This window comes from Leuciscus leuciscus (genome assembly GCF_965113295.1).
Source record: "Leuciscus leuciscus genome assembly, chromosome: 13".
NCBI lineage: Eukaryota > Metazoa > Chordata > Actinopteri > Cypriniformes > Leuciscidae > Leuciscus > Leuciscus leuciscus.
In genome coordinates, this window is record NC_138737.1 from 8,151,295 (window position 1) to 8,178,671 (window position 27,377).

The window sequence follows — 27,377 nt, forward strand, 5'->3', positions numbered from 1 at the left end:
TGATTTAAATCCTGATGTCCTCTACAGTATACATGATGCCCTGGGCTGCGTTTCCCGAAACCTTCTTAACGCTACGTCGTTCTTAAGTTACACCTTAAGCTGTACCTTATCGATAATACGTGTTTCCCCGAAACGTTCTTAGTTAAAGGGTAAGTTCGCCCAAAAATGAAAATTCTGTCATTAATTACTCACCCTCATGTTGTTCCAACCCCGTAAGACCTTCGTTCATCTTCGGAACACAAATTAAGATATTTTTGATTAAATCTGAGAGCTGGATCACTCCTCCATAGGCTTCTAAGGCATTATAACTTGCTGGCCCAGAAAATGTATTAAAGACATCGTTAATATAGTCCAAGTGACTACAGTGGCTCAATCTTAAGTTTGTAAAGCGACGAGAATAGTTTTTGTGCGCAAAAACAAACAAAAATAACGACTTTATTCCACTATTCATTTCCTTCTCTCTGGCCAAAAAGTATTCTCGTCGCTTTATGAACTTAAGATTGAGCCACTGTAGTCAATGTAATCAAAAATATCTTAATTTGTGTTCCGAAGATGAACGAAGGTCTTACGGGGTTGGAACAACATGAGGGTGAGTAATTACTGACAGAATTTTCATTTTTGGGTGAACTAACCCTTTAAGTATACCTTCTGTAAGTCATACTTTCAGAAGGTTTTTTTTTTGCCGGTTGGCACACAACGAAATGGTGCATTACTGCCACCAACTGGTATGGACTGTGGTTTTGAATGACTACTAATTCTATTCCAAACAAAACAAAACAAAAACAAAATCAACAAAACAAAACAAAACAAAACAAAATCAACAAAACAAAACAAAACAAAACAAAACAAAACAAAACAAAACAAAATCAACAAAACAAAACAAAACAAAACAAAACAAAATCAACAAAACAAAACAAAATCAACAAAACAAAAATTAAGACTCAAATCCTTTCAATCATTTTGATTATTCTAAGATAATGAAAAAACGATTCCATAGCACTTATCTCTTGAGTTCTTTCTAAGAATTTATATTAAATCAAAATTTATACTTTTCATTCTAAGGTTTTAGATCATTTCCCACCTTTTTCCCCTCACATTTACATGTACCATGACGTGTTCTATTGTCTCTTGTTTGTTGCCCACAGTAATTCACATCTGCCGGTGTTGTTTACCTATTTTAAATAAAGTGCTGTTTAATTCTGTGTGCCCAAATCTAAGTCTAGATATAATTTTCTCTTCTCTCCTTTTCCTTCCTGCACATCTCATTTCTCCCATGCACTCTCCTCTGAATTTTGTAAAGCCACCGTTCTTTTCTCTCTTCCTCCCATTGCTTTTGCCACCTTTTCTTCAACCTCTATTTAATAATGATCTTTATTTCCATCGTAGGCCTCATTTACACTGCATGGTTCAAGTGACCCAATTCCGATGTTTTCCTCTCATGTGGCACAGATCGGATATGACCGGCGAACGTGTAAGCAGGAAAAAAGCACATGGATTCCGATATTCTCAGATCGGTTCCAGGCCTCACTCATATGTTAGCCTGACTACGTCAGACTTCGTACTTCCGCTCAATTTCAGTTCGCTTCTGTACTCAGTCTGAGATAGCGACCTATCTCCCAGTTTTCCTCTGGCCTCAAAACAGCCGGCCAATCAACGAACAGAGGGCGGGCTGAGAGCCATGACGTAGACGCTGATTGTACTGTGGATGCGTAGATTTACTTCACATGATCTGCAAAAGTCATTCACAGCCACGTTCACTCCGGTATTTCGCTTGATGGTTTTGTTTTCGCATCATACATGTGTTTACAGTGGAAGTTCGATGCGGCTGAGCCGGCGCAAAACACACACATTTTAACCAAACGTTATGTGATTGGCTTACGGGTAACCAATGATTTTAAACTTCAGAGAAGCAAAGACAACGTCGGCAGTGTTGACGGCAAAATAGGCTATAGAATATTTCGTTCTGTATTGACAGATGCAGTATTTTAAAATCGATAATAACTTTTTCAATTACATTTATATTTGCATTTATGTCAAAACCTTGACACTTTCAAACATCAAAATTACATTTATTAATGTATTCGTGTCAAAATGACATTTAAACATATTTTCCTATTCTATTTTGCCTGGAAACGCTTCCAACACTAATAATGATTTATCATATCCAACCACGACCCACCCGAAATTAATCAGAATGTTATTAAAGCTGCCGTCGGCAATTTTTTATTTATCATATTCAGTGTAATCGACACTATAATCCGACAGAACAACATAAATAAGGTGGTTTTAGAAAAAAAAACGAGCTTCTAACTCCACCTGGAGCGTGTTATTTGTTTCGCAAAAATCCAGCGCTCCCGCTTCATCAGGTCCAATCAGCGCAGGGGGGTGTGAGATCTGACTGTCAATCACAGGTCGTGCACACGCCACAGATCCCCCCTCACTCGCGCACGTAATATCACATGCACACGCCACGCCTGAAGTTCGCCTGGAGATTGCATGAAGCGTGATGGCGGAGAGAAAATCTACTAACAAGCTTCCAATTCCTCGGTTATTGCTATCTATGGATAGATTAGCCAGGGCAGCCTACCTCTGAGTCCATGGTGTTGATAGATGCTGAAGAGACGGACGCGTTCACAGAAAATCAGGTACACACGCACAGTGACGCACTGACGAGCACGACCTCGATGGGAGGGTGCTCGCTGGTAGTGGTGAGGGGCATGAGAGTTGTAAACATTCAAAATTTTGGCTAATCGACCCAATCTGCCAGACTTGCCGACGGCAGCTTTAAGTTGGCCTGGGAAAGCCAACTTACTGAAATCATATTTAAACTTATTATTAAGTTGGCTTAACTGATATTGTACTTAAACTTCTTCTTCTTCTTCTTCTTCTTCTTCTTCTTCTTCTTCTTCTGAGCCAAATTTTAGACTGTATCTCCTCCTAGACCGTTAAAGCTACGACCACCAAACTCGGGTCAGACCTTCAGACTGTTCTGACTTAGTGTTTCACTGATTTGAGTTTCAGTTTTCTTAAAAAATAATAGTAAAAATCATAAAAATCCCATAGACTTTCATTGCAGACTGTTCAAATTGAGCCAAGACTACGGTGGCCCATTAGTGTACCAGCCAAAAACTCAAATCTAAACTCCCTGAAGCCCTAGACTCAGTTAAACTACTATTCTATGTACTAATAAACTTCTATCTATCTATCTATCTATCTATCTATCTATCTATCGTCAAACTTTTTCTGTCTATCTATATCTATATATCTTCAAACTAATATCTATGTTACTGCCACATTTTCGTTTCTATTCATTTTCTGTATTTTTATTATTATTACCGTTAAGTGCCACTAGGGGGCGCTGTAGCTTAAGTGAGTTTTGTATGCAGAGAAGAGGTTCATTTCCGTAGAAGAAGCGATCTCTCAAGAGAAAGAAAGATGTATGACTAAAGTGTGGTCACTAAGCTAAGTTTAAGAGAAATAAGATAAACAAAAGGAAGAAGAAAAAGACTAAAACTAATTCCTCTCTCGGTACTCAGCCAACGAGGTATGTTTTGTATGTTGTATTTGTCAAAATAGTTTTATCTGTCAAATTTCTTTCTTTAAGCTAATTATTGCTTGTACTGTGCTTTTAGTTTTCACGGTGTGTTTATGGTGTGTTTATGATCCTGACCAAGCTGAATTCAATAAATCCATCAGTATGAGAAAGCCACTTGTGTCTGTTGGTACCTGGAGGAATTACAGTGAAAACTCGGACTGATCTGCACGCGGGTGGAGGCGAGGCGGCATGATCAAAGGAGCAGCAGTCTTGCCACAGCGTGATCGGCACGTGCACAGAGCGGGGAGCGCGCACGGGACCAAAGCACACGATTTGAAGAGCAACACTTTAAGATAAGGCCATAAGATGTGTGGACACTCATAAGTTAAGGGTTTGTCTAAACAAGGAAAACAAAACACAAGTTTAAGGTTGATTAATCAAACAGTGAAAAGTGAAAGTAACATTTTGCTATTCCTAGTTTTTGTTTATTAAGCCACAGTGTAAGTTCTAAAGCACCTAAGTTTAAGCATCAGTACTTTTGTTTATTGGGCTATTTGTAACAGTAATGTGAATTCTGTATTTCATGTGAACAGTTTAAATGTGAATAACTCTTATTTGAATACGTTTTGGGTATATTTAAGTTGAGAGTAATTTAAGTTACATTCATATTACTGCTTTAAGATTCAGTGTTACATTTTATTTTATTTTGCCTTTATATTTTAACTGCCTGCAGTACAGGGGTGACTTTTAGTTAACGTAAACATTTTGCTGTTTAGAGACAAGTGACAAGACGTTAAAATGACTGATCCAAATACACCACTAATTAGTGCAGACCCCCAGAGGCAGTCTGAAGAAACCCAATGTACTGATCTTAGTGAGCAGCAAGAATCAGTACAACTTAGAAGAAGTCAGAGAGTGAAAACACTCACAGAAAAGGGAAGAGAAATGCAGGATGAGAGGATTAAAGGACTCCAGCAAAGATTTAACTACAACTATGAAAAGTGGAGAACACATGCAAAAGCATCTAAGCTACCCCTCTCTCAAACAGGACCCTTGAATAAAGACATACTTGAAGATATTATTGGTGATGTTAGAGGTCTTTGTGCAGATGTCACGAAAGTTTATGAAGAGTTACGTAAGCTCACCCCACCGGATCAGGAGTCACGTCGCAGAGTAGATCTGTGTGTGGAGATCTCAGGTTTCCTTGTGAATAAAGCAACCAGCCGATTGGAAGGAAAAGAGGAACAAGATTGGCCGGAAGCAGGCTCCCTCTTTCAAACTGCAAGCAGTAAGTCAAGCTCCTTCAACACCACTAAGAACTCATCTGAGCGTTCACATAGATCCTCTATAAAACATCAAGAAGCCGCAGCAGAAGCAGCAGCGAGTCAAGCTGTTCTCAAAATATTAGAAGAACAAGAAATGGAACAGCAAGAGATAGAAAGACTAGAAGCTGAAGTCAGGAAAAAAGCAGTAGAACAAGAAACATTGATTAGACAAAAGCGCTTAGAAAGAGAGGCAGAAGAAATTAGACTAAGAATGCAGAGAGAAGCAGATGAAGCAAAGTTTAAGGCTCAACAAGAAGCAGAGTATGCAGCTTTGCAGAGAACACTTGATGAAAAGAAAAGAAAAGTACTGCACCTGGAAAAGGTCAAAGATCTAAAGGCAGCACAAGCAAGGATGCAGGTTTATGACCAAATGAGTGCAGCAGAAGCACAAAAGATTGATGTAACAAAGATTAACACAGAAATGAAAGACGCTGAACATGTAAGCTTCCCATCTCTGCTTGAACAAGTCATACCCCAAGCTGCTGCCACTCCTATAAGTGATGGTACATCAGATCTTGTTAAAGTGCTAGCAAGTGCACTAAGTGCTAGCCGTATCCCTGTTCCGGAACCTACTGTGTTTTCTGGGGATCCTGCAACAGCTCACATCAAGTGAAGCTGCAACAGCTCACATCAAGTCATTAGAGATCTTGAATGACTGCAATGAGAACCGAAAGATACTTTCCAAACTTCCAGACTGGCTTGCTGCTAGTTGGAACCGCAAGGTTATTGAAATTGAAAGACTAGAAGCTGAAGTCAGGAAAAAAGCAGTAGAACAAGAAACATTGATTAGACAAAAGCGCTTAGAAAGAGAGGCAGAAGAAATTAGACTAAGAATGCAGAGAGAAGCAGATGAAGCAAAGTTTAAGGCTCAACAAGAAGCAGAGTATGCAGCTTTGCAGAGAACACTTGATGAAAAGAAAAGAAAAGTACTGCACCTGGAAAAGGTCAAAGATCTAAAGGCAGCACAAGCAAGGATGCAGGTTTATGACCAAATGAGTGCAGCAGAAGCACAAAAGATTGATGTAACAAAGATTAACACAGAAATGAAAGACGCTGAACATGTAAGCTTCCCATCTCTGCTTGAACAAGTCATACCCCAAGCTGCTGCCACTCCTATAAGTGATGGTACATCAGATCTTGTTAAAGTGCTAGCAAGTGCACTAAGTGCTAGCCGTATCCCTGTTCCGGAACCTACTGTGTTTTCTGGGGATCCCTTAAGTTACAGTGACTGGAAACTGTCATTTCAAACGCTGATAGACCAAAAAAATATCCCGGACAAGGAGAAAATATTCTACCTTCGGAGATATGTGAGTGGACCGGCTAAGAGAGCGGTTGAAGGATGCTTCCTGCTTGGAACTGAATCTGCATATGCTGCTGCATGGAAGATTCTGGATGAAAGATATGGAAATCCTTTCACGATCGCAAAAGCCTTTAGAGACAAACTGCATGCATGGCCTAAAATGACCTCAAGGGACAGTTTTGAACTAAGAGACTTTGCAGATTTTTTGCGCAGTTGTGAAGCTGCAACAGCTCACATCAAGTCATTAGAGATCTTGAATGACTGCAATGAGAACCGAAAGATACTTTCCAAACTTCCAGACTGGCTTGCTGCTAGTTGGAACCGCAAGGTTATTGAAATTGAAGAACAAACAAATCAGTTTCCCACTTTTAGCCAGTTTGTTGAGTTTCTAACGAGAGAAGCCAAGATTGCCTGTAATCCTGTTACATCTTTACAGTCACTAAAACAATGTGAGCCTAACAAATCAGACAAACCGAAACTTACAAAACAGAAAGAAATTGGAGTTAAAACACTGATGACGACTTCACAAGAAAAGATACAACTGGTATGTGTATTCTGTAAGAAACCTAAGCACAGTTTACACAAATGCAGAAGTTTTCTGGAAAAGACTGTGTCAGACAGAGTCAGCTTTATTAAGTCAGAAAGGCTATGTTTTGGTTGTCTCAAACCAGGCCATCATTCGAAGAGCTGTACCAACCGCAATATTTGTGAAAGGTGCAGTAAAGGGCATCCGACTTGTCTTCATGAAGATAGAGTTAAGGACAAAGGAGAACAAAGGCAACCACTAGCTAATCCAAATTCAAGTAACGGAAGGTCAAGTCAAAGCAACCGAGCTCAAGAACAAGTTACAGCCATGGCTACGACTAACCGAGTCGCAAGTCAAGAAAATAACACACAGACAGCTGCAATCATTCCTGTGTGGCTTTCATCTTCTACAAAACCCAAAGAAGTTCTTGTGTATGCCTTACTGGATTCGCAAAGCGATACAACCTTTGTTCTCAGTGAAGTTGCAAAGTTACTAGAGACAAACCAAGAACCTGTTAAACTAGAACTGTCTACTATGTCTTCCCAGACTACAGTTGTTCAGTCCGACAGACTTCAAGATCTTCAAGTTCGTGGCCTTAACTCAAGCAAAATAATCACTTTACCTCCTACATACACACGAGAATTCATTCCAGCCAACAAAGCTCACATTCCAACTAATGAAACAGCTAAAGCTTGGCCACATCTGGAACACCTTCAATCAGAAATCGCACCTTTGCAAGATTGCGAGGTAGGATTGTTGATCGGATACAACTGCTCACAAGCTCTTCTCCCGAGAGAGATTGTGTCAGGCAAGGAAGGCGAGCCATACGCTCAGCGCACCGATCTTGGTTGGAGTATAGTTGGACAAACCAATCCCTGCCTGAACTATGGAGATGCGATTGGAATTAGTCATCGCATTATTGTCAAGAAAGTCATCCCAGAGCTTAAGCCCTCTCTAAAGCTTCAGAACAAAGTCCACTATGTCAATAGGACAACAGTAAAGGACATCACTCCTTCGGACATTATCAAAGCACTTGAAGGAGACTTTTCTGAAAGAGCCATTGAGGGCAACCCTGTGTCACAAGAAGATTTAAAGTTTCTCACAAAACTCAAAGAAAACATCACACAGAATGAGAGCGGCCACTATGAGATGCCACTACCGTTTCGTGACGAAAGACCTACATTACCAGAAAATAGAATATGTGCAATGCATCGCCTAAAGTGTCTGGAAAGGAGATTAAAGAAAGACAAATCATACTACAATGATTACACAAACTTCATGAATGACATCATCTCAAGAGGAGATGCTGAAAGAGTCCCTGACGAAGAGTTGAATAACACTCCTGCATGGTATATCCCACATCATGGGGTCTATCACCCACACAAACCCGGAAGGATCAGAGTAGTATTTGATGCCTCTGCCAAGTACCAGGACACTTCTCTCAATGACCATCTCTTAACCGGTCCTGATCTGACAAACGCATTGGTTGGTGTTCTTTGTCGTTTCCGCAGAAGTTCTGTCGCATTCATGTGTGATATAGAGCGGATGTTTCACCAGTTCCATGTCACAAAAGAAGACCAGGATTATTTAAGGTTTCTTTGGTGGGAGAAGGGAGATTTAGAAGCATCACCATCAGTTTACCGTATGAAGGTCCATCTTTTTGGAGCAGCGTCTTCTCCAGGCTGTGCCAACTTTGGCCTGAAACACCTCGCGGCCCAAGGACAAGGTCAATTCAAAGAAAACACCATACACTTCATACAGAGAAACTTTTATGTTGATGACGGTTTGGCAAGCGTTCCTACTGAAAGGGAAGCCATTCAGCTCATCAGAGACTCGCGAGAGCTCTGTTCCAAAGGAAAGTTAAGACTCCACAAATTTGTGTGTAATAGTGAGAGAGTTATGTCCACTATTCCAGAGGGGGAGTGTGCCACAGTGAAGGACCTTGACATGTCTCTAAGTTTACCACGCATTGAAAGAGCTCTTGGAGTTGAATGGTGCGTCACTTCAGACACTTTCAAATTCAGAGTTCAAGTCAAGTTGAACCCCCTTACAAGAAGAGGTGTACTTTCTACTGTCGCCTCCATTTACGATCCCCTGGGGTTTATTGCACCGTTCGTCCTCTTGGGAAAGCAGATTCTCCAGCAAATGTGCAAGGATAAGGTTGGGTGGGACCACGAGCTTCCAGGGCACTTAAAACCCCAGTGGGAATCCTGGATTAAAGACCTTCCAAGTTTAGCCAACATGCAGATTCAAAGATGTTTCATTCCTACAGATTTTGGTCAGGTTAAAAGCTACGAGCTTCATCACTTCGCAGACGCCAGTGTCAATGGATATGGTGCTTGTACTTACCTGCGAATCATTAACCAATCACATCAAGTCCATTGTTGCTTGGTAATGGCCAAGTCAAGAGTCACACCTACTAGTGTTACAACTATCCCTCGACTCGAACTCTCAGCAGCAGTTGTTGCAGTTAGAGTCAGTGATCTACTCAGGGCAGAACTTGAAATCCCAGACATTGCAGAGTTTTTCTGGACAGACTCCACCGTTGTTCTCGGCTACATAAATAATGATGCCAAAAGGTTTCAAGTCTTCGTAGCGAATCGGATACAAAGGATTAAGTCAAGCACAAGGCCAGAACAATGGGCGTATGTCGCATCAGAGCAGAACCCTGCAGACTACGTTTCTCGAGGCTTAACCGCAGAACAACTGAAGTCCTCTGAATGGTTTGAGGGGCCAGCATTTCTCTGGGAGAAGAACATTCCTGATAGAGATGTCAAGGTGGGAGAGATCAGGGAAAATGATCCAGAACTTCGCAAAGCCTCTGTGCATTCCATCAATGCAAAGGAAGAGCAAACTATTTTCAGCAGATTTGAGAAGTTCTCAGAATGGTCCAGATTGATAAGAGCATTTGCAATCTTGAGAAGAAAGGTCAAGGAACACAAGGGTGATATACAAAGGACCAAAGAAAGTACAACTTTGGAAGAGAGAAAACAAACAGAACTGTTTGTCATCAAAATTGTTCAAGAGAAAGCTTTCGCAGAGGAGATAAAGAGTCTAAAATCAAAGAAAACAGTTTCCAAGACCACAAATCATAAACTGTACAAACTAAGTACGTTTCTGGACGAAGAAGGAATCCTCAGAGTGGGTGGACGTTTGGGTCAAGCTGTACTACACCCGCAAGGATTAAGTCAAGCACAAGGCCAGAACAATGGGCGTATGTCGCATCAGAGCAGAACCCTGCAGACTACGTTTCTCGAGGCTTAACCGCAGAACAACTGAAGTCCTCTGAATGGTTTGAGGGGCCAGCATTTCTCTGGGAGAAGAACATTCCTGATAGAGATGTCAAGGTGGGAGAGATCAGGGAAAATGATCCAGAACTTCGCAAAGCCTCTGTGCATTCCATCAATGCAAAGGAAGAGCAAACTATTTTCAGCAGATTTGAGAAGTTCTCAGAATGGTCCAGATTGATAAGAGCATTTGCAATCTTGAGAAGAAAGGTCAAGGAACACAAGGGTGATATACAAAGGACCAAAGAAAGTACAACTTTGTAAGAGAGAAAACAAACAGAACTGTTTGTCATCAAAATTGTTCAAGAGAAAGCTTTCGCAGAGGAGATAAAGAGTCTAAAATCAAAGAAAACAGTTTCCAAGACCACAAATCATAAACTGTACAAACTAAGTCCGTTTCTGGACGAAGAAGGAATCCTCAGAGTGGGTGGACGTTTGGGTCAAGCTGTACTACACCCGCATGTAAAACATCCAGCCATACTTCCCAAAGACAGTCATATTTCAACTTTGCTGATCAGACATTTTCACTCGAAGGTCCAACATCAAGGTCGTGGAATGACGATGAATGAGTTGCGTGCAAATGGTTGGTGGATTCTTGGGAGCAGCCGTGCAGTTTCATCATACATCTTCAAATGTGTCAGATGTCGCAAATACAGAAGGAAAACGGAGCATCAAAGTATGGGAGATTTGCCAGTAGACCGAACGGAGCCTACCCCGCCTTTCACTTATGTCGGAATGGATTGCTTTGGACCAATATACGTCAAAGATGGACGAAAGGAGCTTAAGAGATATGGACTCATACTAACCTGTCTATGTTCACGAGCCATACATATTGAAGTAGTAGACGACCTGAGTACAGACGCATTTCTAAATGCTCTGCGAGCATTTATTGCAATAAGAGGAAATGTGCGTCAACTGAGATGTGACAGAGGAACCAATTTCATTGGTGCCCAGAGAGAACTCGCAGATCTCATGAAAGAAATGAATCGGGAGAAGGTAAAAGCACTAGGATGTGAATTTCTCATGAATCCCCCTTCGGCAAGCCATATGGGTGGAATATGGGAAAGACAGATCAGGACCATCCGTAGTGTTCTTTCAGCCATCCTTGACCAGTCAGCAAAGAGACTCGACAGTACATCCTTGAGAACCTTGTTGTACGAGGTCATGGCGATTGTCAACAGTAGGCCACTTTCCATCGAGCATTTAAGTGATCCAACAGGTCCTGAGCCATTAACGCCCAACCACATTCTCACTATGAAGTCAACCATTGTTCAACCTCCTCCAGGAGAGTTTATGAAAGAAGATTTGTATCTTCAAAAACGATGGAGAAGAGTACAATATTTAGCCAATGAGTTTTGGATTCGTTGGAGGAAAGAATATTTGCTCAACTTGCAACCAAGACAGAAGTGGAATGTACACAGAAGGAATCTGAAGATAAATGATGTAGTGCTTCTACAAGATGACATGGCACCACGTAATGAATGGAAGCTAGCCAAAGTCACTGATGTCTATCCAGGAACTGATAACAAAGTGAGAAAGGTTCGACTTTTGGTTAGTGAAAGGACATATGACAGACACAGTAAACTTGTGACTAAAACAGTCTCATTAGAACGACCTATTCATAAGGTTATTGTTTTGCTAGAAGCAGACTAAGGGTTTGTGTTTATTTTCATGTACAGTTTTTCAGTCTGAATGTAAGTCATAGAAATCCCACAGTAAGAGTTGTGAGATTGGTGGGAGTGTTACTGCCACATTTTCGTTTCTATTCATTTTCTGTATTTTTATTATTATTACCGTTAAGTGCCACTAGGGGGCGCTGTAGCTTAAGTGAGTTTTGTATGCAGAGAAGAGGTTCATTTCCGTAGAAGAAGCGATCTCTCAAGAGAAAGAAAGATGTATGACTAAAGTGTGGTCACTAAGCTAAGTTTAAGAGAAATAAGATAAACAAAAGGAAGAAGAAAAAGACTAAAACTAATTCCTCTCTCGGTACTCAGCCAACGAGGTATGTTTTGTATGTTGTATTTGTCAAAATAGTTTTATCTGTCAAATTTCTTTCTTTAAGCTAATTATTGCTTGTACTGTGCTTTTAGTTTTCACGGTGTGTTTATGATCCTGACCAAGCTGGATTCAATAAATCCATCAGTATGAGAAAGCCACTTGTGTCTGTTGGTACCTGGAGGAATTACAATCTATCTATCATCTTTTCTTTGTAACTTCTTTCTTTCTAACTAATCTTTCTTTCTTTCTAACTTTTATTTCTTTCTAACTAATATTTCATCTAACTAATCCATCTTTCTTGCATTCTAACTAATCTATCTTTCTATATAACTGATCAATCTTTCTTTCTTTCTAACTAATCAATCATTCTTTCTTTTTAACTTATCTATCTTTCATTCTAACTAATCTTTCTTTCTTTCTTTTTAACTAATCTATCTTTCTTTCTAACTAATCTATCTTTCTTTCTAACTAATCATTCTTTATTTCTTTATTTTTAACTAATCTATCTTTCTTTCTGACTAATCTAACTTTCTTTCTTTCTAACTAATCTATCTTTCTTTCTTTTTCACTAATCTATCTTTTTTCTTTCTTTTTAACTAATCTATCTATCTATCTATCTATCTAACTAATCTATCTATCTTTCATTCTTACTAACTAATCTCTTTTTTCTTTTTCTTTCTAACTAATCTATCTTTCTTTCTTTCTAATCTATCTTTCTTTCTAACTAATCTTTCTTTCTTTCTAACTAATCATTCTTTCTTTCTTTCTTTCTTTTTAACTAATCTATCTTTCTGACTAATCTAACTTTCTTTCTAACTAATCTATCTTTCTTTCTTTTTCACTAATCTATCTTTTTTCTTTCTTTTTAACTAATCTTTCTTTCATTCTTTCTTTCTAACTAATCTATATTTCTTTCTAACTAGTCTATCTATCTATCTATCTATCTATCTATCTATCTAATCCTTCTTTCTAACTAATCTATCTATCTTTCATTCTTACTAACTAATCTCTTTTTTCTTTTTCCTTCTAACTAATCTATCTTTCTTTCTTTCTAATCTATCTTTCTTTCTAACTAATCTTTCTTTCTTTCTAACTAATCATTCTTTCTTTCTTTCTTTCTTTTTAACTAATCTATCTTTCTGACTAATCAACTTTCTTTCTTTCTAACTAATCTATCTTTCTTTTTTCACTAATCTATCTTTTTTCTTTCTTTTTAACTAATCTTTCTTTCATTCTTTCTTTCTAACTAATCTATATTTCTTTCTAACTAGTCTGTCTATCTATCTATCTAATCTATCTATCTATCTAATCTTTCTTTCTAACTAATCTATCTATCTTTCTTTCATTCTTACTAACTAATCTCTTTTTTATTTTTATTTCTAACATCTATCTTTCTTTCTAACTAATCCATTTTTCTTTCTTTCTAACAAATCTATCTTTCTTTCTAACTAATCTTTCTTTCATTCTTTCTTTCAACTAATCTATATTTCTTTCTAACTAATCTATATTTCTTTCTTTCTAATCTATCTATCTATCTAATGTTTCTTTCTAGCTAATCCTTCTTTCTTTCTAACTTATCTATCTATCTTTTTCATTCTTACTAACTAATCTTTCTTTCTTTCTTTCTTTCTAACTAAGCCATCTTTCTTTCTAACTAATCTTTTTTCTTTCTTTCTAACTAATATATATTTCTTTCTAACTAATCCATCTTTCTTTCTTTTTAACAAATCTCTTTTTCTTTCTAACTAATCTATCTTTCTTTCTTTCTAACTAATCTACCTTTCATTCTTTCTTTCTAACTAATCTATCTTTCTTTCTAACTAATCTTTCTTTCATTCTCTCTAACTAATCTTTCTTTCTTTCTAACTAATCTTTCTTTCTCTCTGACTAATCTTTTTTTCTTTCTTTCTAGCCAGGGCCGGCCCGAGGCATAAGCGAACTATTTTTTTTTTTTTTTTTTTTTACATATTAATTAACTTAAACAAGTGACATAAATGAATGAAAGGATTAATAATTCACGACAAGAAAATTCTGATTTCATGATCAATATACCTGCCTACAACTGCTGCTGTGTCTGCCAGTGTTTGAGTCATGCGCATAACCTCGCGTGGCGTGCATAGACAATTTGTGCGCAAAGTCACGGTAATGTTAAGCCATGTCACAAAAATTTGATTTGATCAATGATTTATCCTTTAAATGTAATGATATTCAGAACAGAACAAGAATAAAAAAATAACTATAAACAAGCCAAAACGAAATAATTTAAAGCGAAAGTGAAAGTAAGCGGCGTTGGGCTCACGTATCTCTCTCATTAGGATCAAAATGTTTCAACATTCGCGATGGATTTGGATGGTAAACTATTCTTTATCATAGGCTTTGTACTTCACTCACGTTCCAATATCGACGGAAAAAATAATCCTCTTCACACTCGCAAAAATGTGCTTGGAAACATCACAGTGGAAGATTACAAAGCTGGAATATGTTGTGCGTGTGTGTGTGTGATTGTGTGTGTGATTGTGTGTGTGCGCGCGCGCGCGCGTGTGTGTGTGTGTGTGTGTGTGAGTCGCGGGCGCGATCGAACAGTGGAAACATAAAAACATACTCATGTTCATACAAGACATCATTCAAACTGCAAAGTGTTGCAAAACGTTGGAGGATATTTTGCAAATAATTTTTTTTATATGTTTTGTGACAGTTTGTTTTCAGAAGTTTCCAAGAGTTAGTAAAAGAGTAAAGAAAAAGTTAAAACTTTAAGTAGGCCTATCTATTTTTTATGAAGTATTTATTTTGTATTAATACATAACCTCATTGTATTAATTTATAATGTAACATTATAGCGTGACATTGTGTCAATAATCGTCAAGCACAGGTGACTCTGCGTGGTGGGAGGGGGCCCCCAAATCAAATTCTGCTTAGGGCCCCCAAAAGGCTCGGGCCGGCACTGTTTCTAGCTAATCTTTTTTTCTTTCTAACCAATCTTTCTTTCTTTCTTTCTAACTAATCCATCTTTCTTTCTTTCTTTCTTTCTTTCTTTCTTTCTTTCTTTCTTTCTTTCTTTCTTTCTTTCTTTCTAACTATTCTATCTTTCTTACTGTTCTTTCTTTTCTCCTAACATTTTCTTTCTTTTTTACTTTTCTTTCTTTCTTTCTTTCTTTCTTTCTTTCTTTCTTTCTTTCTTTCTAACTAATCCATCTTTCTTTCTTTCTTTCTTTCTTTCTTTCTAACTATTCTATCTTTCTTACTGTTCTTTCTTTTCTCCTAACATTTTCTTTCTTTTTTACTTTTCTTTCTTTCTTTTTCTTTTTCTTTCTTTTTTTTCAAACTAATCTTTATTTATTTCTAACTAATCTTTCTTTCTTTCTTTCTTTCTTTCTTTCAAACTGATCTTTCTGTCTAACTAATCTATCTTTCTTTCTTTCTAACTAATCCATATTTCTTTCTTTCTTTCTTTCTTTCTTTCTTTCTTTCTTTCTTTCTTTCTTTCTTTCTTTCTTTCTATAATCTTTCTTTCTAACTAATCTTGATCTATCCATCCAACCATCCATGGTCATGTTAAAACATGGATCATGCTAGCAATGTGGTAAACCATACTAGAAACATGGTAAATCATGGAAAATCATGGGAAATTCTAAATAATAGCTAATCTATCTATCTATCTATCTATCTATCTATCTATCTATCTATCTATCTATCTATCTATCTTCAAACCTTATCTATCTATCTATCTATCTATCTATCTATCTTCAAACCTTATCTATCTATCTATCTATCTATCTCTATCTATCTATCTATCTATCTATCTATCTATCTAATCCTTCTTTCTAACTAATCTATCTATCTTTCATTCTTACTAACTAATCTCTTTTTTCTTTTTCTTTCTAACTAATCGTTTTTCATTCTTTCTAACTATTCTTTCTTTCTAACTAGTTTATCAATCAAAATTTAAACTACTTTAAACTTAAAACTACTTAAAACTTCTAACTACTTTTAACTTATTCAAACTCTCTGGTCCGGCTTTCTCAAGCCAACTTAAAGTTTGTCTCAACAAACTTTTTCTAGTTTTTATTAGCCTACTTGACCCGCCCGATCCGCGGATTATCCGCAGAGCCCCCGCGGATCATAACCGCGATCCGTGCATCACTATAATTATTTTGTCTGCTTCTGCATCCATTGCATATCGAGCTGTTTTACTTCATTTTCCGGGTCTGAACATCTACATTTGGTTAATTTTGGCCTCCTGAGACCCGAGAGTTTGCCTGGTGTGCATTTTATAATTGTTCTTGCTATTTGGGATATGTAGGACCTAATAAGTACAATAACTAAAATGTGTTTTTGTACAGGAAGTAGTTTTTGCAGAAAATTATGTCCTCATGTGAGGACAGTGGGTCTATGATTTACCATAGTACTAGCAATTATGTGAAGTGTCAGTACAACTGAAGTGATAAACACTGACAAAAATCTGATTGTGTTATAATAGTAATGGTAATGGCCAGCAGAGAGCAGTAGAAGACCACTTATTGGCTCACTTTCATTTTAAACATCTTGATGGTAAAAAACAGTTCTCTTACGAGAGGTACTCTCGTACTGCGTAAGTCTTACGCTAGGGGAAAATCTCTTTTCCGCGAGATACTGAAGCCAAAAATTATCCTTAATTTTGAAATAATGTAAAACGCGTTGCGGCAGCATGCAGACACAGGCGAGACGGCTTGTGCGCCTATTGGCTGCCCTGCGGCAACTGCAGCAGCCTATCGATAAGGCCTTTTCGTGACGTCAGCTCCAATGGGGGCGCTTCGCGCCCAATACGTCACGTCCCGCCAGAATGGGCGTGGTCTAGGGCTATAAATATAGCTTCGAGAGGCTAGCTCACTGATTTTTCATCTCTTCAGCGAAGCTCTCGCATCGCTGGATCCGGAGAGAAGCCGCGCCGTCTGAAGAAGCCTTTCAGCGGGACGAGTCGACACTCTGAAGCCGCTGGCCGCGCCGCCTTCAGTCGCCTTCCTGCTGCGCTATCCGGCGTTATATCCTTTCTCTGCTACTGTGTTTTGTGTATGTGTGTGTGCTCGCCGCCGCGACACACACTCTCATTGCACTAAAAGAGCCGGGCGTCTTTTTCAAGACGCCCCTTTCCTGAGGATCACGCAGGTCTCGCGCTCGCTGACGGCGACCGCCCTCACTGCGAGCCAGTTACTGCCTATGGTGACTCTGAGGACTCACCTGGCATCCTTCTCCGAGACTGCTCCTCCGCCCCCCCCCAACCCGCAAAGCTCGCCGGTTCGCCCGCTTGCCTTGCCTGCGTGGGGGATGATACCTGCTCTCCCTCTGTTCGAGCCGCGCAAACCGCGCCGTTCACAGGGGATGTCAGGAGCGGACGGTCACGGGGCTAGCTTTCTCTCTCCCTCTGTTCGAGCCGCGCAAACTGCGCCGTTCACAAGGGAGGCTGGAAGCGGACGATCAGGGTTAGTTTTTCTTTACGTTACAAGAAAGCTACCCTGCCCTTGCGCCCCATTCACGCGTCACTCACCGGCGAAAAGAGAACTCAGTTCCCTGATTAGGCGACTGGAAATATCAATATTGCAGCAAACGAGCCTGTTGTAACACGCACGCTTGCAAGCAAACGCCGAAGAAAACATGTTGACGCTCTCTTATATGCTCACGCATCTATACACCTTAGTGTTCCCCCCTGTGGCTCAGTGGCGGAATCTTAGGTTTTTCGCACGAGAGACCGGGGTTCGAATCCCGGTCTAACGGCAGATATATTATGCCGCCAATGCTTCGCTCTGTCAGTTCCCTGAAAGGCGACTGCAGATGTGCATTTTGCAGCCAACGAGCGCGCTGTACAACCCGCTCGCCTGCACCCAAACACCGTTTCTATGGTTCCCGTGCGTCACTGGCGAAAGGAGAAAAGGGTGTTTTTAGCCCCGCTGCGGCCGGGCCGACCTCCACTCCTGACACATTTCTCATTCCCCTCTTAAATTCAGGTGACTGGAAATGTCAATATTGCAGTGAGCGAGCCTGTTGTTTTGCACGCACGCCTGCAAACAAACGCCAGCATGTTGACGCTCTTTGATAATACTCGCGCTACTGAATGTCTATGTGTCTTCCTCTGTGGTCCAGTGGTAGATCATCAGGTTTTCGCGCGAGAGACCCGCGATCGAATCCCGGGTCTACCGGCAAAACAAATTTTTGCCGTCAATTCTCGCTCTGGCAGTTCCCTGAAAAGGCGACTGCAGATGTGTATTTTGCAGCCAACGAGCGCGTGGTACAACCCGCTCGCCTGCACCCAAACTCTGTTTCTATGGTTTCCGCCTCTGAAGTTCAGACGACTGGAAATGTCAATATTGCAGTGAACAAGCCTGCTGTAATACACGCACGCCTGCAAACAAACGCCAGCATGTTGACGCTCTCTGTTTCTATGGCAACTTCTCGCTCGTTCAGTTCCAGTAAATGCGACTGTTCCAGTGTATTCTGCAGTAAACAAGTCGGCGAAGCAGCCCGCTTGCCTGCACACAAACGCCGCTTTTACGGCTACCCAGATAAATCCCATAAGAGTGTATTTTCTGGTGTCCCGGCCACGGCCGATGGTGTTACGAATGTAGACGAAATGCCCACTGCCCAGTGCTCATTCCTACACACAAACACAGCCCGTCACACAGGGCTCGCGCACATGAAATCGACCCAGGTCGATTGCGCATTAAACGTGGTAAATGTGCCCACTGCCCAGTGCCCACAAACACTACGTTCCGCATATCTCAAGGTTTCTGTAAAAACAAAACCAACGTGCATTCGCTCTGCTCAGGCGGACAATGCTCTGTGTTGTAAATGTGCCCGCTATCCCGCGCCCACATTCACACATAGACATGACAGGTCCTACGGGACTCGCCCAGCCCTCCCCTCTCGGTTGACCACCGCAAAGGAGTCGAGCGCGGGCAATCTGCCCGCTGTTATCAGCGCGCCCCCTGCCTCGAAGCGCGACGCTTATGTTACAGCACACCGAAGCCCCTCTGTCGCTGAGCGACCAGAGCGCGCTCCGCATTCAGCCCCTAGCCATTCGTGCAGATGCATGGGCAAGGCTACCCGGGGGTTTTGAAGTGGGTGCTAGACATTATAGAAAGAGGCTATTCGCTACAGTTTCGCCGACGCCCTCGCCGCTATGTGACGCGCGTCGAAGCTACGGTAAAAACAGAAGTAGCACCACCTACTTCGAGCCGAAATTTTGAAACTGTTGAGCAAAGGGGCCATAGAGCCTTTATCTCAAGCTCAGAGTGAAGGAGGGCTATACAGCAGATACTTCCTGGTACTGAAAAAAGACGGGGGTCTCAGACCCATACTAGATCTAAGGCAACTGAACAGAGTGCTTGCGAAGCAACAGTTCAGAATGCTCACGACCAGAAAAATCCTCACGCAGATTCGCCGAGGAGATTGGTTTGTGTCAATAGATCTGAAAGACGCATATTTTCAAATACAAATAGCGTCACGTCACAGGCGACGTTTGAGATTCGCCTTCGAGGGCCAGGCATATCAGTGCTCAGTCCTACCGTTCGGCTTGTCTCTAGCCGCTCGCACCCCTCAGACTACAGGGCATGCGAGTATTGAACTACTTGGACGATTGGCTGATTCTAGCTCAATCTCACTCGGTGCTCATAGAGCACAGGACCATTTTGCTCGATCACCTCGAGAATCTGGGTCAATTGGGCGAAGAGTTCTCTGTCTCCCAGACAGATAATATCTTTTCTGGGCACAGAACTGGACTCGCTGTCTATGATAGCGCGACTGTCACCAGAGCGCGTACTAGACATTCAGCGCGCAGCGAGCTCTTTCCGCTGCGGCGCATCTGTCCCGCTCAAGAAATTTCAGAGGATGCTAGGTCTCATGGCCTCAGCATCATCAGTACTTCAGCTGGGCTTGCTTCGCATGCGCCCGCTACAGTTCTGGCTGAAAGCGCGAGTACCGCGCCGAGCGTGGGCTTCCGGTCTGCTTCGTCTCAAGGTCAATCAGAAATGCATCGTAGCTCTGAAACCTTGGAAAGCAAACGACTTGTACCAATCAGGTGTTAGCCTGGGGACTTCCTCGAGTGTGAAGGTAGTGTCTACGGACGCCTCCACCTTGGGATGGGGAGCACTGCTCAAGGGCAGACCGTTCTTCGGCCAATGGTCAGAACGGGAGAAGCTTCTACACATAAACTGCCTCGAAATGTTGGCAGTAGACAACGCACTGACGCGTTTTTGTCCCCAAATACGAGGACACCACGTCCTGGTCCGCTCGGACAACATGTCAGTGGTGTCCTACATAAATCGCCAGGGCGGCCTCAGGTCCCGAAACCTGCACAGGCTGACAGAACGCCTCCTGGTGTGGGCTCAGCGCAACCTGCTCTCGCCGAGAGCAGCGCATGTGCCAGGGCTCCTAAACGTAGGACCGGACAGACTGTCCAGGAACAATGTTCCGACAGGCGAGTGGCCTCTACACCCACAGACAGTCCAGCTGCTGTGGAAGAAATTCGGCAGAGCGGAAGTAGACCTGTTCGCGTCTCAAGAAAACGCTCACTGTCTGGAATTTTTCTCCAAGAGCAGGGACGCGCTGGCTCACGTATGGCCCCGCCGCCCGCTCTATGCCTTTCCTCCCGTCTCTCTCCTGCCTCAGGTGATAGAACGGATCAGAGAAGGATGCTCAGTGCTACTCGTAGCGCCGTTCTGGAAAAACCAACCCTGGTTCCCAGTTCTGATGCAGCTAGCAAGCACTGCCCCATGGCCAGTGCCAGTGAGGAGGGACCTCCTCTCTCAGGCCAAGGGCTCGTTTTGGCATCCGCGCCCAGAGCTGTGGTCCCTTCATGTTTGGGCCATCAACGGGTACCCGCTGACCTCCCAAGCGGAGTGTTAAACACGATCACGCAGGCTAGAGCTCCGTCTATGCGACGTCTCTATTCCTCGAAATGGTCAGTGTTCTCCAGCTGGTGCACAGCTTGTGGCGTGTCGCCCCTAGACTGTGGGGTGACGGAGGTTCTCTCCTTCCTACAAGAGCTGTTGGACAAGGGCAGGACCCCTTCCACGCTCAAAGTGTATGTGGCGGCCATAGCAGCGTTCTCAAAAACAACGTTGGGTCAGTCAGTAGGAAGGAACGATTTAGTCATCGTCTTCCTTAGAGGAGCTAAGAGACTGAATCCTCCCAGACCTCCCTCAGTCCCTGTATGGAACCTTTCTACAGTGCTGGAAGCCATGAAAGGTGACCCATTCGAGCCTTTACAGACGATTGATCTTAAACACCTGTCTTTCAAGACAGTGTTTCTTCTGGCTCTCGCTTCAGTGAAGCGCACAGGGGACTTACACGCGCTCTCAGTAAGCGCGACGTGTATGGAGTTTGGGCCTAATGACTCAAGAGTTATACTCAAACCTAAGCACGGTTATGTTCCAAAATCCCTCAACACACCGTTTAGGGCGCAGGTCATTCCCTGTCAGCCCTACCGGTCTCTGACGAGGAAGGAGACGCAAGCTTCCTTTGCCCAGTCAGGGCATTAAGAGCTTATGTGTCTCGCACGTCTGTTTTCAGACAGAGCAGCTCTTTGTTTTCACTCTACGGACGTTCTAAGGGACTTGCCGTGTCGAAACAGAGCCTATCCAGTTGGATAGTTGATGCTATAGCGCTGGCTTATACCTCTAAGGGCTTACAGTGCCCATTTGGAGTCAGAGCACACTCCACGAGAGGCGTGGCCTCGTCGTGGGCTTGGTCTAGTGGGATTGCCTTGCAAGATATCTGTATGGCGGCAGGCTGGGCCTCCCCGTCTACATTTATAAGGTTTTATAACCTAGAGGTTCCCGCCTTGCAGGCTAAGCTGCTTTCGGTCTAAAATCGGTACTGTCTGCCCTGATGTGTTCGGGCCAGAATACTGAAACTGCTTGAGCAAATGCTCGCTGTTTGATCGCGCAGCTCTATGGGCAGTGTGTAAGACCCACTATATTCGTCAGTCCAGGCCGGGGGTCGCCCTGACTGTACGACACATCATCAGTATAACTGCTCCTTATAGGATGTTATATTATTACAGGAATGATGCTATTCTAGCCACTCTTTCCTGGGCTCTCTGTGAGTCCCTTATGATCATGTACTATATGAGCCCTGGCACTTGCCCTTGGGACTTTGGTGCTGGATCTTAGCATGCACGGCGTTTTACACTGTTTCCCCTAGCGTAAGACTTACGCAGTACGAGAGTACCTCTCGTAAGAGAACGTACTCGGTTACTAACGTAACCTCGGTTCTCTCTAGAGAGGAAACGAGTACTGCGTATCTTGCCGTGCCTGCACACGCTCTGGTTCGCTTCGGCGATGAAAAACCAGTGAGCTAGCCTCTCGAAGCTATATTTATAGCCCTAGACCACGCCCATTCTGGCGGGACGTGACGTATTGGGCGCGAAGCGCCCCCATTGGAGCTGACGTCACGAAAAGGCCTTATCGATAGGCTGCTGCAGTTGCCGCAGGGCAGCCAATAGGCGCACAAGCCGTCTCGCCTGTGTCTGCATGCTGCCGCAACGCGTTTTACATTATTTCAAAATTAAGGATAATTTTTGGCTTCAGTATCTCGCGGAAAAGAGATTTTCCCCTAGCGTAAGACTTACGCAGTACTCGTTTCCTCTCTAGAGAGAACCGAGGTTACGTTAGTAACCGAGTACGTTTTCTGCACTAAAGCAAACCAGATTTTCCATGTTAACTCAATAATGCATGCTCACACACACATACACACACACACACACACACACACACACACACACAGACACACACACACACAGACAAATGTTGTTGTTTTTTCAATGCTATTGCGATCCATCTAAATATTCCCAAGTTTAGCTAACCACATGGTAGAATAAATAACGTTATATAGTCCCAATGTCCTCAAACGAGTGCTTCACATTTACTGATGTCCTAGAGTGCTACTATTACTAAAATATGTCAAATTTCAATCCCCATATGATGATAGAGACAGTATTGTACATAAATACATTTGTTTCATTTATATAATTTGAATAGATTTTTAACCTGGGTCATTTTTCTTTCGGGAACTGGTGTAGAAGTGTTTTGCTGATATTCCAGCCATTTTCTTCTCACTGACATTGGTGTAATGCTGTGATATCACCACAAGATGGTGTGGGCAGTGTCCCTAAATGTGGCCAACAGGTCTAAGATTTACAAATTTGACTATCATTGTGTCAAGAGGCAAATATGTAATGTCCTCATATGAGGTCGCAGGGTCTCAGGAGGGTAGGCCTATAGTGTAAATGCAAATATCGGATATGGGTCACTTTTAAGTAAGCGGGTCGTCAAAAAAAATCGACATTGGGCATCAAGACCTGCAGTGTGCAGACAGCGTGATGGACGATTTCGAAACACTGCTTCATGAAGCTTCGAAATGTTTACAAATCTTTTGCATTGGATCAGTGGTTCAGAGCATGTATCAAACTGCTGAACTGCTGAATGTGATTTCACTGTGAATCAACTAACGTGATTTCAGTTAACGAGGCGTTACGTTATAAATGTTTAGAAACGTTAAACAAATTTCAGTGGTTCACTGCTGGGAGGTGATGTGTGTAAACACATAGATTTGTATGCGTAGTTTCCACATTCGACCGCTCCAGACACGTAGGCACGCCCGCCATCTAGCAAGTTTGCAACGGTCAGAGTGTCGTCACTCACAATTAGAAAACTCAATATTACATGTTTTTACTAAAGTACTTTTAATGTTTTTACTTGTACTATGGTAACTTTTCAATGTCGTGTTAGCTCACGCCTTCGTCTTGTTGTTTTGTGTTAGTTTAGCAAAATCATCTGCTGGTGTCTATTTCATTGATAGATATCCATACATGCGTCTAACCAGAGAATGTCTAATAGGAAGAGAATTGGCACTTATGCCACTGGTGCTTACTTCCGGTTTCTAGACTGGCTGCAGTAACACGTCTCTGTCCATGCGGGGGCGCTCGCAGGCGAGTGCAGAATGAATGGAGGTCTATGGCGCTATACCCATCAAAATCCGCTTTTCTCAGGATATAATTTTTTGTCTAGTAATTTGAATGTTGTATTCGAAAGGAGATGCAAAGAAATTACACATTGCTGGGTGTTAGAATTTTTAGAGTCACTTATTTGCTTTAAAAAGTCTTTTAAAATGTCAATGACGTCATACACATCGTACGACCAGAGATACTGCTTTACGGCAATCCTTCAGTCACTTTGGTGCTTTCGTGCTCTGCACTTTCTTTTCTCTCGAGGCATCGACAACACAGCTGACACAGGTAAATTCACGTGCTAGAAGAGTTTTTGTTTTGTTTGTTTCTGGTCCCGCTTCGGATGCCACGATGCCATCAAGCGGTATCTCTGGTCGTAATCAGTCCTTCACTGACCAATCAGCGTTCATTAGCAGAATGCTAGCGTGTTATGGGCAACAACAACTCAACCTGTAAGAAATCGAAAGGACATAAGTACTCGTTCATTCCATTTTCGACCTATAACCCATGTTGAACTTGCAAAACCTACAAAAAAATTTGAGATTTCTCAATGGCAATCGGGTGAAAGAGACACATTTAGCCGTCTAGCCCCATAGACTCCCATTCAGTCTGCACTCGCCCGTGATCACCTCCAGTGGAATTCTAATGGAACTGCAACCAAGATTGATACAATGGGGCTAAAAGGAAGTGCCAAGGCTCTCCAGACAGGCTCTGGTCTAACTACGGTTGCAGACACACAGTCAACTTGCTCTCGAATGTTCACAGACCACTCCAATATGGCGGATGGCTTACGGATAGCGGCCTGATAGCGGCCCATTGAAACAGCCGCCAATGAGGCATCTATGGACAGTTCTATGTGTGAACCCATGAATCATGCAGATTCACTCAGATCGCCCCCAGCAGCGAACCACTGAACAAGTGTCTATGGGTTTTACCTGATCTCTGATCAGTTTCATACATTTGTAGACGTTTTAATGAGACATTAGTGCAATTGAAAGGAATAATAGTAGTTAATAGTCTCTTATTGGTCTGTTTAGCAGAGCCATCCATTGAACAAACAAAACAAGCACTGGAAATTGATAAAAGAACACATACTTGGTTCAACTGTTTTTCCCATATACACACTCGCACTACTAGAGCATACTTTTTTTAGCGGTCGTGAATACATTACTAATTCAAAATAAGCCTACCTACCCTACACACAAGAGAGAATGCGTTTTCGACTTGTTTCAGTTCCTTTCATTATAAAAACAGATATTTAATAATAGGCTATATTTATGTCTGTCTATAAAAGTTGCTACTGACTCACTGATAAAGACAGCTGTCAAGAAATAACAGACCGCATTCTACATTAGAATTCAACCAAGCCATGTAATAAAAAAGTATAACAATATGTGTATAAGGAAATATCACATACTGTTTTTAAAAAAAAATTATGACACACCATATGAGAGTTTCAAATAGGCTACTGTTGTTTTTATTTGAGCTCAATAAAGATGGTACATTCTGTTGCTGTTCATGGGTTTCCAGCGGAGAGTCATTTAGTGATTTTACTTTATCAAAGTAGTATTGAAATATGTTTTTGACTTTAATGAATGTATTGAGTGGTGGTAACCATTTTATAAAAGTGTGCCTATGTCGACCTTCAGCCGTGACAGCCGTTCACAACACAACACAGCACAGCGTCGATCGCAACTATATTGCTTAAGAATCATCATAATATCTACAAAAGAGCCTATAGCAGGCTACGCAGCACATCTTGTTTTCGCATTAGTTTAATTTTCTAAGAGCAACGGTCAAAACCCAAAATCATTTAAACGCATTTAAAATTTAAACACTGATATTTTTACCTATCTTTAAAAACAAAGTTTTAAAAAAAAGTAAATTGTTTGTCATTTTTTTTTATCTTACCTGGCCGTTAATTAGCTTCTTCGGATGACGTCAAAAGTAGCCTAACATTTGAGTTTTTGTTCATCGAAATACTGTACGTTTTAACACCATCCCTGTATTCACTGCTGAAACTCTTTCATCCTAATGAGGAAATAAACTGTGGAGCATCTAGCTACTGCTGTCTCTAGAGGAATGTGGTTTAAAGATAAGGCAGTGTCTCAAAACCTGATCTGCTGCCTACCTAACACAATGATCTTTTTTCCTTTTTAGCCTGTCAATGTTAATCGTTTAGTATTTTATCAAATCCATTTCACTGATCAGTTTTAAGGACATTTTACTTTTGTATATTCAATTGTGTTTTGCCATAAAATATAAAGAAGCGGGTGGAAGAGAAGCGAAAGAAACCTAAAATTCTCGGGACAGCAGCATGTGTCCAAATTTTTATCTTAACCGTTCTATTTCATCAGAAACGATCTGTAAACAGGGCTTTAAGTGTAAAATACCGAACTTGTCCTTTAAGCAAAACCAGGTCATATCTGAGAACCATAGTCTAAAACAAACTATAACCAGAGAATGTCTAATAGGAATAACAAAGCTGATAATACGGTGACCGGGAGGGGACATGTTCGGTTCACTTATTTTTGCCGTGGCCACAACATATTAACTCGTGGGAACGTGATATTAAGTCATGGGAACGTCATAATATCTCGTGGGAACGTCATATTAAGTCGTGGCCACGAAATCATTAGGCTTGTTTGAGATTAGCAAAATCTGCGCAGAATCGATCAGCGGTGATCAGCGCGACATGCATGCCGGTTAGAAATGTGTCCGAGTGCGGTCCGCCTTGCTCTGATGTCATGCTGACGTATGTCAAAAATCTCTCGCGAGCGCAAGGCGCACCTGTCGGATTCTGCAGTCGAGCGCAGTTGCTCTCCACTGACTGCGCTGATCAAAAGCACGATGGGAAACGACTTGCTGACGACACAGCTTAATGTTCATTGGTTTAAACAACCGTGATGTATTGTTCTCTTTTAAAATGTTTGATTTTAAAACTCTGATATCATGTTTTATGTGTATACGTTATGTGTGAATATTCCCAAACTATCTAACAGTGCGATCTCTATGGGTTATGCAATGTAATTTTTATAAAAAATAAAATAAAATAAAAAGAAAACAACAACACATGTATTAAAGAAAAAAAGATTGATAAACATGTATTTGGAATGGAATTAAATAAGTAGGCTACTTTGGGTGTCTTGTTCATTATATTTATTTTCATATAAAAGCAACAGAACTTAAATTCCATCCAGTTTATTAGCAACACTGTGCACGAGCGTGAATCCGGTGAATCCCGCGATATCCATCTTTGATCTCGCAGGTGTCAGATCCACTGCGAGAAGAGAGAACTGTCCGTCTTGCCTGCGCTTTTTTCACTCCTCCCCTCACTGCAGCCGCCTACTCTCGCATACATTTCAGGCGAGGCAAGGCGCATCTCAAACAAGCCTATTATGTCGTGCCAACGCGATGCAAAGTCGTGGC

General features: G+C 41.6%; 2 protein-coding genes across 2 annotated transcripts in view; both read right to left on the minus strand.

Moving 5' to 3' along the window:
• LOC309511937 (N-acetyllactosaminide beta-1,3-N-acetylglucosaminyltransferase 3-like) overlaps positions 1-25,953 on the minus strand; it is a 112,540-nt gene extending 86,587 nt beyond the window's left edge. The window contains exon 1 of the mRNA XM_082187317.1: positions 25,860-25,953. The gene's annotated coding sequence lies outside the window, so the exon portion shown is untranslated. The remainder of the gene's footprint in view (positions 1-25,859) is intronic.
• LOC309512843 (N-acetyllactosaminide beta-1,3-N-acetylglucosaminyltransferase 3-like) overlaps positions 1-25,998 on the minus strand; it is a gene marked incomplete at its 3' end in the record, with an annotated part of 32,217 nt that extends 6,219 nt beyond the window's left edge. Inside the window, exon 1 of the mRNA XM_082188566.1 lies at positions 25,860-25,998. The remainder of the gene's footprint in view (positions 1-25,859) is intronic.
• Positions 25,999-27,377: the final 1,379 nt, after the last annotated feature.